Here is a 13,943-nt window from a genome sequence, read left to right as displayed (position 1 = left end):
CCAGTAAAGAGCAATGCTTTTATTTCAACATCCTTGCTCTCTTAGCTTAGCTCCTGTGGTGTTTGCCTGACACTTACACAAACTGTCTGCACGAAGCTTATAAAGAACAACAACCCCCCCCCCGTATTTTTTCCAACCCAGCGTGGACTACCTGCACCTATAATCCATGCATGGAAAAGTAATTTAATGGTACATTTCTTCACTGTGATGTCTTGAACAGCTGAGCTGCCTGGATCAGCAACAAATTGCCATGCTTTGCGGATCAAGGCAAGAAGTCCAAAGGGAACGTGGTGCAGGGCTTGCACAGCTCCTTTGGGTCATGAGAGGTCATACGTCCCTGATGTCTTCTAGCAGAGCATCATCCTGCCATCCACAGGAGCTAGAAGAATTTTGATCTGCCCCAGAATGACTAGTCTTTTTTATTGATGCTCTATTTAAGGGTCTTCTCAAAGCTTTCAATGGTAACAAAGGATTTTGAGGAGAATCAGTCAGTCAGTCACAGGTAAAGCCGTTGAAGCCCCAAAGACTTGGCAGATAGATTCAGGTTGGATATACAACGTATATTTCACATGGTTGTTTTGTCAGGCACGTTTTTCAGTTGCCTCAGCTGGAAAAATTGGACACCAAATCTCAAAACAAACCCAGAAACTTTTGATAGCGAAGAAATACAGCTCCACTTTTCCAACCAAATATTTAATACGTTATTGTGAGAGTCACCTGAGTGAGCCAAGTCATTCCCAAGTTATAAAAACATAGAAGAAACAACCTTTTATCTTAGGGTGTATATATACCTGTTAATATCAAAACAGTGTGTGTATATATTGTTTTTATTTGCCTTTTGGAGGAGTTTTGCTTTTGTCGTTTCTGGTATATTTCTCAAGCATTTCCTAGCCTCTTGTCACTGGAATCATTCCTCTAAAATGAGAGCAGGTTTTTCCCCATTGTTACCTTGCAGTAGACATGACCCTTCTAGGGGAAAATGGGAAAAATAGCAAGAGGTTTGGGGTAGGACTGTGACTGCTGGCCCTACTGTGCATGGTTCTGTGCAGAAATACAGACCCCAAAGCATGCTTTGCATTGTCTAATACAATGAAAATGTGTAATATTTATTCTTAACGATTTAAATGGTCTTAAAATAGAGAAAAGTTCTGCATAGTTTGTGCGCATTGTGGTATCTCACTACTGAATTTTGGTAGTGGCCGCCTTGGTATGGCAAAACACATTACTTTTATGATAAAGGATCATGAAGTATTTGTTTTTAGCTTAGTTCCTTACAGCCACACAGATCTCTTTTTCTTGCTGTTTGTCTAAATGTGTGTTTTGCCATGTCCTCTAAGAGCTTTTGAGCCCATTGGCTATTTGCAGCCAAATTTCTCAAAGGATAATGGAGAGATAAAAGGAACTCATTTCCCACAAGTAAGGTGAAAAAGGTGTGAAGGGTGAAGGAAGGCTTGAATTTCAGGTGAGAACATCTGCGTGGGGCAGCCACGTACGTTTATCTTGGTCGTGGAGTAAAGCTTGGGCTTTACCAATGGGACAGAACAGACACAAGAGGTTGCAGACAGGTTTCCCAAGGGAATCATACTCTCCGTGTTGGGGAAAACTACTTGCCCAGGCTGAAATGGTTTGGGGGGTAGAGGTAGGAAACCAGGTCCTGGTCCTGAAGCAGAACAAAGTTTGGAAACAGTGAAGTTGTACAGGATCCCACGTGGCTCTTACTGAGTTAGCGGGAAGCACTCGCGGTGTTATCATTACACACTTGACCCCAAAATTGCTTGGTTTCAGAGAGTATCCTTTCAGTGTGTTGGTGGCAAAGTGCAGAAAGTTGGTTTTCGTACAGCTGGTTTGAATTGAAACTTTTGAGGCTAATGGGACAGCTCTCCATCTCCTCCCATCCCCCTCCTTAACTTTTTCATGCAAGAGCACATTTTCCGTGACTCCATTATTGTTTGAACATCAGGATATTGCATAAGCCTCTCCTGGGGAAAATAGAATATGCAGAAGCAGAAAATGACCTATGCCCACCCACGAGGGCTGTTAAATGCAGCTTCACATATAGTGTCAATAATGAAGAACATTAGAGGGGGGAAAAAAAGTGCAGGCATTTGAATGTTTTAATTAGTGGGGGTGGCGGTATTCAAACCCAGGTTCTCACGCTACTTTCTGCAGTATCTCTCTGTAAGACCATGGATGGAGCTCCTAACCCCTCTGTCCCTCTCTCTCCTGCTTTGAAATGCAGCTTTCCTTTCTCCTTGTAGTAAAGGAGATGGGCAGGGGAGGAGAGGACAGGGAAGTGCCATTCAGGGTTGGCTTTTTTTGTCGTTGTTGTTTGTTTTTTCGCTTCCTTTGCCTATAGATTCTTAGATGAAGAAGTCATTAAAGAAAAATGTAAATAGACAGGCTAAGCTCCAGGGAGCTGGGGTGGTTCAGCCTGGAGAAGAGGAGGCTCCGGGGAGACCTAATAGCAACCTTCCAGTACCTGAAGGGAGCCTACAGGAAGGCTGGGGAGAACCTGTTTAGAAAGGCCTGCAGTGACAGGACGAGGGGCAATGGCTTCAAGCTGGAGGGGAACAGATTTAGACTGGAGATCAGGAGGGGGTTCTTCACTGTGAGGGTGGTGGAGCACTGGAACAGGTTGCCCAGGGAGGTGGTTGAGGCCCCTTCCCTGGAGATATTCAAGGAGAGGCTCGACGAGGCCCTGGGCAACCTGGTCTAGTTGGGGGTGTCCCTGCTGACTGCGGGGGGGTCGGACTAGATGACCTTTGGAGGTCCCTTCCGGCCTGGGCAATTCTATGATTCTATGATTCTATGCAAATTACAGAGTTTACGTTGGAGAAGTAGGTTAGGTGGCAATATCATATGACAGGCTTCATCCTAGGCAAGAAAAGATTAACGCTTGGTAAATTTATGTAACTTCTACTGAGGGTGAGCATTCCGGGGTCGCCCTGCATCCCTCTCAAAATAATCTGGAGTTTTGAGTGTTGCAGCTGAAGCCAAGTGGCTCGGTTCATTTGAATGTCAAGACAGACACCTTAAGAGTTTTTCGGAGTCGGGGATTTAATTTGTGAAGCGTTTTACAGACTGCTTGTGCTTAATTTCCCCTTCTCTGCCTGAAAAGACACCATCTCAGGGCTGAATGAAACAATTCCTGAAGAGGCTGTGGAGGAGCATAGGGCAGGATGAGCAGGCTGTGACCTCTGATCTCAGTATGGTCAGACCATTGGAGAAGGTGTAAAAACAAACTTGGGCTTTTCACGTAGACGTGCACGTGCATTGAATCGCTAAGAGAGAAAATGGTGCCTCTGCTACTTGCTCATAAATGCAGAATTAGCCTATGGCACATCTTTCCTATTTTCAGATCAGTAGCACGTGAAGGTGGAGCTGCCGCTGTGTCCTGTCGGAAGAAGGAAGGTGGTGGTGGAGGCGAGCTGAAACCAAATCCCATAGGCAGTGAGAGGTCTTTTACGGAATCACAGAATTGCCAAGATTGGAAGGGACCTTTAAGATCATGTAGTCCAACCATCGACCTAACTCTGACAAAAAAACCCCAAAAAGCCCCAACACTAAACCAGATTCCCGAGCACCAGGTCAACCTGTCTTTTGAATATCTCCAGGGATGGTGCCTCAACCACTTCTCTGGGCAGCCCATTCCAAGGCTTGATAACCCTTTCAGTGGAAAAATTCTCCCTAATATCCAACCTGAACTTCCCCTGGATCAACTTAGAGGCCATCTCCTCTTGTCCTATTGCCTGTGACTTGGGAAAAGAGTCCCACCCCCACCTCTCCACACCCTTCCTTCAACCTACCTCCCCTTCTTTTAGTTTTGTCTCTTATCCCCTATCTTTGTCGCTCTTCTTCAAGAGAGCGGTGTGAGAAGCCTGTTGGCCCACGGAGCAGGAGAGGAGCACGTTCCATCCTCTGTAACCCTCAAAATAGAAAAGAGAAGGGGGGGGGGGGGGGAGTAACAAATAAACATGGGGTTGATTACACTCCAAAAGCTCATTTCCTTTCAAGTGCAAATCCGTTATCCAATAAGCCCTGGCACCTGCACGGCCCTGAAAAGTCATATTTACACCATCCTGTGAATCGGCACAGATAGTGAAGTATCAACAGGCACTTCATTTATTTTGTGTCTAGGTTCAGGAGGGAAAACAGGGCTTTTAAAAGTCGACTGTCTGTTTGCAACATTATCTTATCACATCCTATTGAAGAATGTGAATTGACAAATTGAGGGGAGATTGTCTCTTCCTCTTTTTGAAAGGTATCTCTCCTTAAGAGAAGGATAGTCTGCCTACGTGGGGCAGAAAGAGGAGCAGCCCTGACAGGATCTGGTACTATAAATCATTTACTTGAGATAAAATTTTGATAAGCATTATGGAGAAATCACCTCACTGTTTTTTTATTCCAGTTAATGTGAGCTGGCACTCAGTGTTTATTGCCCCTGCAGTTAAAGTTTATAGAAGTTCCTCAAAGGGATGCCCTTGAATCAGGGACATAATGACTGCTCCATCTTCTGGCATTGCAGTTTGTAACTGGTGCAGCTTAGATTAATCTCACTTTTATGGCATAAATAGTCCTATACAACCCGCATGTATCCGACCTCAAATCCATTGCTACAAAACTGCAGTGTTTTTAGGCACTGGATGAATTTTTGAAGGTGTAGAGCCTATGGCAGTCTCTGTGAAGGTCATACAAAAGTGCGTGTGTGCTGTGCTTCTGGAAATCATGGCATATTCAGCTGGCAGAGTTCCCTTCCCAATCTGCTCTAACGAGGTTTGCTTGGAATACTGTGGTTCTGGTCTTGCTTGCTTTTATTCTGGATTTTGTTAATATTGCCAATACAGAAGAATTATAACAGCTTCTTTCATTTATCCTTATATTTCTGCTGAGGTCTTAAAGTTTTGTGTGAAGGCAGGGCTCAGAAATTTGCTAATTTTACTTCCCGTATTTCCTTTTTTTTCTTTTTTTTTTTTTTTTGACTGCTTTGATGGTAAGTTTTTACAGGGCACACCAAGTCTTTATCTCTGCCAAGCACATGGTGTACACCTTGTGCACTAGTGAGAATCATTAACTTGCAAACATTGTAAAAAAAAAAAAAAAAAAAGGTTATCTTCCACACAGATAGGTAAGCGGTCAGAAGGATGGAAACGCTGCAGAAGAATGTTTTTAGTAGGACATTGATAATCCTTTTTATGGGCATGATTGAGTAAAACGCTGAATGCTTTGGCCTTGAACCAGAAGAGCTCTTAACTGTGAGTGTCGAGCCCAAAAGTAAAAAGTGATTTCAGTGAGGTTTGTTTCCCTGCTGACATTTGAGCACCTCCTTGCCTGGCTTGGTGGAACGTGGACCCTCTTGGGTTAGAGCCTGTGGAGGTGTGGGATGCGAAGTTGCAAGCTCCTGGGCTCTTAGCTCTGTTTGCCTTTGGGACACTTGGCTGTCTTCTGTTTTGCCTATCCTAAACGAGCTTCTTGCTTTGTCCCCTTGTCCTAACTTGAATGACTCAGTCCTGGAAGTGGTGAAAACAGTTTGGTGTTTGCAGACGGGGTACTCATTTCTGGCCACGCTTCAGCGGAGTTCCACAAAGGATGAAGCCGTGCCAGATGTTTTCTAGCATGTCCTTCTGTTAGGTCAGGGGATCATCCTGTGTGCTCAATCTGTACCCAAGTTACTCGTTCCCAGATGCTTTTTTAATAGTGTTCCTGTCATTTGTGACCTCATGCCTACCTCTATTTGCTTTCTCAATTTAAAAACGTGAGAGGTTGAGCCTGTAGATTTTGCCACTTATTCTTCCTTAAAAAATAAATTATTTTGCCATAATGTGTACTAGTTGGCTCGCCGAAAAGAACCAAGTTAGATTTCCGTGGTGGATTTCTCTGTTGGTTTGTTATAATAGCATATGATTTGTATCGCTGTGCATATAAATAAACAAAAATTAAATAGGGAGTTTCTTATCCTAGGAACAAATGGACTCAGAAGTATCCAGAGGATTGGAAATTTAGTGGGAAACAAAGAAACAAATACAGTAGGCTACAGTGAAAAACCTCCTTCCTGTTTTCATAATTTTATTATTTGTTCAGTAATGGAAACACGATATGGGTAAGTTTCCCAGAAAATCTCCAATTTCCTCATAGACTTTCTGTGAGGTAACTCATAGACTTGTCAAGATCTGACCTATTTTCACGCTGCTGTTTACGTGTATTCCTAAGTTTCTTCTCAGTGAAAGAAGTTATTTGGATTTAAAACCTGATGAATTCTAAAAAAGAAATGAAGTTGGACTTCCTAACTTGAGTGCTTGAGTAAAGTAAACCTATCATGAACAGCATGCTGTCTGTTTTATTTTTGTATGTACATAAACCAGATATAAGAAACAATTATAACTTAGTTACGTCTTTTTCAGTGAAGTACTTCAACCAACCAAAGAATTTGATGACTTAAAAAAAGAAAAATTACTTTAGTTTGGGGTAGTTCTTTTTGGCTTAGTGACAGTAATTAGCAATATGAGGGGAAAGTACAAAGTGTCCTAACTCTAAAACTACAATTTTCTAAGAGGAGACAGAGGCACTCCATGAAAAAGAGGAGAGAAGACTGAATCACTTAGTGAACAACTGGTAATTTATCTAAGTTTTCTTCTCAGTAACCGTTTGATATTTTTCCATGGGCATGAGTTGGCACTCTTAGGTCTGTCTGTACCAAACATTTTTCAACATGCTGAACACAACACATGGCTGGGTGCAGAGCTGGCAGCCTCCAGTTGGGATTCTGCCGGCATGCGAGGCAGACAATAGTTTCCACTGAAAGCTGTGGGCAAACCAAAGGTGAGAAAAATAGATGAAGAACAGATTTTGTTGCTGTTGGAACCTGATGAAATTGGGGGGTTAACTCCTTTGGTCAGGCTTGGGTTCCTTTATTTGACTGGAGGAAGTTGGATGTTGGTTATATGAATGGATTTAGGATTAGAGTCAGCTGCTGTAGAATTGGTCTGGTGTTTACAGTAACTACATATTAGGAGGTTGGACATGATGTCCTGCTGAGGTCCCTTCCAACCTGAATTATTCTGTGATCCTGTGGGCTATTAACTGCTTCTATTTGAAGCTACGGAACCTTTGTGAAGCGTTAAGATGGTTGGCTGATGGTTGCTAGAAAAGGTAAATAGGACTATTTATTGGCATTTTCATTATAGTGAAACACTTGGAAGTTGTGTGTCTTCCCTGTTAGTACCTCTGAGTTACTGCCTTGTGACGGGTGGTCTTTCAGTGGCCACTGGATCTCTTCTCTCCAGAGCTTAGACCTACTTGCTAGTTAGTGTTGGCTTTAGCCTACCAAGAGAAGAATAGTCCAGGGGGACTGTGTGGCAGGCGTCTGTGTCAGAAAACCTGCTTGTGAAAACCTCCACAGCTTCTCGTTTCATTGCAAATCGGAAATTGTCTAGAAAAGGTGGTTTGAGGGTGTATCTCCTGGAGTCATTTGAGAATACAAAGAAGGAAATGTAGAGCGAAAGCAGACAAGGTTCTGGTTGTTTTGATGACAACTGAAACGGCAATCAAGGATTTTGTTTTTTCCATGACTAAAATACGTACTCTTAGGACTGTCGTATAAACATGTGATATGAGGGAGTCCGCAAGCTACATCTGTTAGATCCAGAGGCTCAGAAAGGCAGAACTGGTAATTGATTTTGCATGTGTTTTTATTTTTTTTGGAAGGCAGGGCTGAAATAACTCCCTTAGCTCTTTGTACGTAGGTTAAATGTGTTTGAGTGGGTCCCTAAGCTCTTTTGTGCTTGCCAGTGATTTTGCAGAACATTAGGAAAATGGGAGAGGCAGTTGAGTGAATTAAGGCTTAAATGAAGAGCAGGGATAAGAGAGAGATTCTTGTTATCATGACATTACTTCTGATAAATGGACTCCAGTGCTGTCAAGTAATAAATTCCGGGGGCTTTTCCTCCACTCAGTGTTGATTCTGTTTGATGAGTAGACAACATAAGGTGAACGTAACAGGAAAAGTATCTAGCAGATTACAGTGGGATTTGTGGACACTAAAGCTGTCCTACCTCATGATTTCCTGGGAGTGATGGGTTCTGCTGCCCTTCCTCCTCCTGCTTTATCTAATCTGAATTGAAATAAAATCAGAGGTGTGAATGAAATCTGCATTGTTTTCTGTAAACGCTGAAAGCCATTCCATAAACTGTCCAGATGGTGTTTTGGTCTGACACCTCTCAGCCATACTGGTGTCTCTGGCTCATATGCCCATTTCAGCATACAGCCACAGGAGAGGAAAGAAAATATATGTTCCTTGAAGAAAAGCTGAGAAAATGCTGTATTTCAAAGTATCTGGTGAGATGACTAGAAACAGTTGAATGCAGTTTTTAAGTGGGCTTGATAGCATACTTGCAAACCACAGATATGAAGTATTGTTGCTTCATGTTGGACAACTAGAGATCTGGCAAATTAAATGCCCAAGAGAACAAATTGGCCAAGACCATGAGAATTGATCAATGTTTGATAATTTATTCTTTGTAGCGCAAGGATGCTTGTCTTCATAAATTTTTTTTAATCCGTTCGTAAATAAAAATTCTTGCAGTACATGAAGTATATCATCTTTATACTCAACTCATTTTTCCTCTGCCTATAGATATAAATAGAATAATGACGTCTTACTCTCTGGGCTCTGTGCATCTTTTATACAGTACATCTCCTTTCTAGGTCACAAAGCTTCCCCCCCACCACCACTTTTTTGCTGAACACTGTGCCAGTGCTCAAGAACACAGAATTTCTTGCAGCTGAAAGTAGTGCCTCGTTGCAGGATGGCAGTGGGGTACAAAATAATGAAAATATAAATTTGATTCAGAATTCTAAGATATCCTAATTTTAGTAAAAATATGCTTACTTTTAGGAGTTGACTCATCGATAGATGATGGTGAGTTTGAGGGGGCTGTTTAATTTTATTTTTCCTGTGGTTGTTCTTGGGATGTTTTGCTGGAGGGTGTGACAGATATTACCCAAGAGGAATGAGTATATGGTAGAAGTGTCTTCAAAGTGAATTTTCACAAGGAAGTTGTGATATCAACTTTCATTTTATACAATCGGGACACAAATATGCTCATGTGATTCTGGTGCAGGTGATGGGATTTTGGTAGCTGAGAACTGAGTTTGCCGATGGGTACCTACCAGTTGTACCCTAGTGGGTCTTCCCATTGACCCAAGGAACAGGTCTGTGGTTTCCTGGCCCTTTCTGTGAAATCGTTGGGTTTCTAGTAGTCTGCTGGTATTTCTCCAAGTGAGAGATGAAATCACCTCTTTATGTGAGTACTCCGTAATAAAGTTGTTTCAGTGTGAATGCTTTCTCCTGGATTTCTTGTTGACATCTCATTCTTCTTAGAGCAGGGGGTTGAACTGGATGAGCTCCAGAGGTCCCTTGTGATCAAAATTACTCTGTGATGCTTTTATACGGGCAAACTAGTGATTCCCAAATAGGGTGTGAGCACTATATATACCTTAAGCCCTTATGTACAAAGCACAGTGATGCAGTGTTGAGGGATGTGGTGTAGGGGAGAACTTTGTAGAGTAGGGTAGATGGTTGGACTCGATGATCCCAAGGGTCTCCTCCAACCTGAATGATTCCATGGTAGGAGGGGAGAACTTTGTAGAGTAGGGTAGATGGTTGGACTCGATGATCCCAAGGGTCTCCTCCAACCTGAACAATTCTATGGCAAGTGTTGCTTTGAGTAGTGTGGTGCCACTTTGTTATATGATCTGGATGCTACTTTTCAGCACAGAGTATTCAGAATCTTTTCCTGTGCCCCTGTATACTTGAAATGTTATTTATAACTGTGTAAGTACTTTGTAGCCTTGTAATTGTTTTTTTTAAAAATTGACTCTCAATTTCCCAAAGAAGCCATTTTTAGCTATCAGCATTTTAAGTAGTTGATTATTTTTTTGTATCCCTCCCCCCCCTTCTCCATGCTATCTGAAGGGGAAAGTAATTTAATTGTGGTTTCTGAACAGATGTACTTGGAAAAAAAAAAAAAAAGTTTGCCAGAAATAACACATCAAAAGACAGTTGCCATTTTGTTATGTGTCTATTAGGTAGCATCATCTTCCTTTTCCTGCCCCTCATTTGTCATCTGAAAGCTTCTCCAGGTCTCATTTTAGAGGTGTGCCATTTGGGGAAAGCGGTGGGAAAAAGAAAGAAAAAATTGTGCATGTCTCATTTCCTTTTTTAGCAGGAAATCAATGTGAATATACATTATCCTAGGTAAACGAGCAGCTGTTCTAAAGCAAGGTCTTGACACACAAACATTGTAATGACGTACGAAGACTAATATATGTACACACAGAGAAATGTCCATGTATTTTCTTTTTTTCCCCCAGGGTCTAGAGGAGAAAAAAAATCCTCCTCGTTTCCATGGTCACTGTTTATAATGATAGCATTTGCCAAAAGTTACCACACTGCACTTCCTTTAGCTTGATGCTGCAAAGCCCTCTCTACCTTTTAATTTCTGTTAAGGTTTTGCTCCGAAAGAGATCAGATACGAAGGACTCGGTGTGTGTGGGGTTTTTTGCACAAATATCAAAACCAGTAAGAGAAACTTCTCTGTTTTAGTGATGTAGGATCACAGTCTGAGCACACACTTTATTCTTAAGAGGAAACCATTGTGGTAATTTGCTGGCAAATCCTTACTCGAAGGCAATCGGCAAAGTGCTCTTATGATTTCTGCTAACCCAAAGGAAACCACAAGCCAGTCTGTCTTGGGTAGTTCCTGTGATTTTTCTCATACCAACAGCTGATGCCTTTTTTTTTTTTTTTTTTTTTTCCCCCCTCTTCCTGTGATGCTCCAGCTACTTTGCTTGGACAGCTTTCTGCCTGCGAACCGAGCACTCGTGTTGGCTTACATGAGAAGCCAATTTCTGCAGATACTTTTTTGGTGTGTTGGAAAGTTATCTGATCCTTGGCTTTCCATCTTCCTCGGTAAATCTACAGGTCAATTTTATTCCTTTTTTATTTTTTTTTACTGTATTTTCATAGACTTGAAGACTGGTAGCATTTCCAGAGATTCTGAAGTTGCAGCTTCTGTTATTTTTAAAAAAAAAATATCTTATGTCTGCAGTTTCTAATATTATTTCCTTTAGCAACACTTAAGCTATTTAAAACAAAGCTTCTCAGGCTTTGTGTTACAGTGGTGTGATACTGTCTTATTTAAAGAGACATCTGAATCTATGACCGATGTAGATGGCTGGACCTTATTGCCTAAAGTGAGATGTTTTCCAGGTGGCTTTGATGGACCGGGCAATTTGCACATTAAGGGATCATTTGAACTGCATTTTGGAGAGTTTGCATCTGCAGGCAGTTCTAGCTGTGGTAAAAGATGAGCCGTGTGTTTTGTTGGTGGAGCTGGTCCCTGCCAGCCAGAGTTGGAGCAGCTGGGAGATTGGGTCACTCCTGTGAAATTAAAAAAAAAAAAAAAAAAAAGCAGCTCTTGACTCGTAGAAACGATTGCTGGTGTTTTCTTCTTCCTCTTGAGTGCCAACACCAAGGGCAGCAGTGTTCAATTTAGGGACTGACTTTAATTCTCGATCTTTCCATGCACCTCTCTCCATCTAGAAAAACCCTTGTTGTCAGGAATACACGAGTGGCTTGGCTTTCACTGAGTTGACAGTCCTACTTCTGGGGTTTTACTGGTTTTTCTTGTGAAGTCCACTGGAAGGATAGATTATTTAACTGTTTTTACTCACCCATGGTGAGTTTGAAGGCAGGCAGAAATCCCATCCTCTTCCTCCTTTGGAAGTGCTTTGGCTCTCCATTTTCTTTTCTCTCCCAGAAGAGGGATTTTTTCTGCTTACAAACTGGATTTCACAATCACAGAATCCATTTTCCAGATGTTCGAGTGTACGGTTTCCTAATGCTTCGAGTGCATTAGTAAAAAAAAGCGGTGTAGTTTGGAGAGCACGATACCAAGAGATTCACCTGAACTCATCTATAAATTATTATGCCTGCGTTGGAATACAAGCGAGCCAGTTTTGCTTGTAAAAAGAAATGTATTTGTTACTTAATCAAGTTCTAATTTTTCCAGCCAATGGAGGAGCTGTGTGACTTCCTTTTATTTTGGAGGGTGAAAATAATTTTCAAAGCTGCATGGATTATTAGATAAAACGCAGCAGTTAAGGAAAGTGGAATTGACTTTGGAGCTGATCCTGCGTTTATACAGAAATGTGAGGCTCTGTTTGTAACAAAATAGAAACAAATATTTTTCTTTCGCAAATGAAGATAACTTGCTGCCTCATTCCCTTACTAGTTTATTAGTTTGGTGGGCTTTTTTCTTGTTTTGGGCTTTTTTTCCCTCCTCCAATCACACTACAACTCTCTCGGATGAAATACCTGGAAGCTGAGTTTCTGAACCCGTGATTTTCAAAGTGCTTAACTGTCTGTGGTTTCATAGTTACTTTAAGTTAATCTTGTTAAGTTCAGGTGGCTGTTGATGGAGGAATACTGCTTCCTCACCACTTTTCTCCATTTTGTACCAGCACTGCTATTAAATCACTTGCAGGGTAAGCTGTCAGGAGCCGATCCTGCTGAAAATATAGATTTTCATATTTTTAAAATTTTTTTTTCTTCCCCCCTTGTTTGGTTTAATCTTTGTCACCAGCATGAAATTGAATTGGATTTATATACTCACAAAACAGCACATGTATTCATTCGGGCATATTTTATCATTACAATATGTCAGCAGGTTTTGCCTGTTGATACATAGGCAACATCAGAGCATTTAGTGATAGACCACTAGTGATTCCCCTGTGGCCCTTCTATTTAAAGCTTGCTTCTGCCTTGATTTTTATGTAGTCCCTTGAAGTTGAGATTATTCTGATGCTCTTTCAAGGAGGTATTTTTTCATCTAGATCACTTTAACAGTTCGGTTTTCATCGTGGCTCTACAAAGAGTTGTATGTTGGCAGAGTGGAAAGGAGGACTGGGAGACTGCAGTAAGAGGAGTGCACTGAGGGCTAGGATTCCTCTAAATGAGATTGGGGTTTTTTTTTGTGGAATAAAATGCACACCATGCTGTTAGTTCACCTGGTGCTAGTGGGGAACTGGTGGCTGCATTTCTTCACCCTCCCCAGTCTGCCTCCCACTGGCTTTCAGGGAGGCTAGTGGGTACTTTTGGGTGCTCAGCATTCATGAGAACTGGCTTGCTCATACTCTCGTGACACTTAAATTTAGGATGCTGCCAGTCAAATTTTGGATGTCGTGAGCTGCACTCTGTTTTCTCTCACCAGAGACCATGGGCATTCAGAAAACGGGTATAAATAGTGGGTTTAGCACCTGTAGCTTTCCTGTTGGGACTTCAGGGGGTCCCATTTTATTTCTGCCCATTATTTCTTTGGCTGAAAGTCCCTTGTTTATGACTGAAATGGAAAAAAATAACAAATGTAAAATCCTATATCCTGCTTGTACTGCTTTCCTGTTAAGTGGTGCCACATAAAGGCTTAATGTTTAGATTTTCTTGCCTACTGCTTCCTCACCATTGACTTGGCGTGATTCTTTTAATCTTTCATCAACTTGGAATTTGGACTATTAAGGGTAGAAATTCTGCTCTCATCAAAGTAGCAGCCTGAGAACAGCACCATGAACAGTGTGGAAAAGCATGGTTAGAACCACAGGTCTAGCTTGTTGCCAAATCAAGCCTTATACTCTTGTTTTCCATTTGGCTGTTGTAATTGTGGTGTCTTATAGGGGATTTGCAAGGGACTTACTCTTGGGAACTCCCAAAGAAATCGAGTCAGTTGAGAGATATCCTAAGAAAGTGTGAATTAAGCAATGGGAGATGAGATGGGTTTTTTTTTTTCCCCTCTATTTACTGTCCAGAAGAGAGCACTTGAGCGCTGATGTAGTCAAGACTGATTTGCTGTGTCATGACTCAGTGACTGCACTGGAACTTGGCTCCGTGGTTG

Source organism: Calidris pugnax, unplaced genomic scaffold (assembly GCF_001431845.1).
Source record: "Calidris pugnax isolate Ruff unplaced genomic scaffold, ASM143184v1 scaffold1, whole genome shotgun sequence".
In the NCBI taxonomy this organism is placed as follows: domain Eukaryota; kingdom Metazoa; phylum Chordata; class Aves; order Charadriiformes; family Scolopacidae; genus Calidris; species Calidris pugnax.
This window is presented reverse-complemented; position numbering follows the sequence as displayed.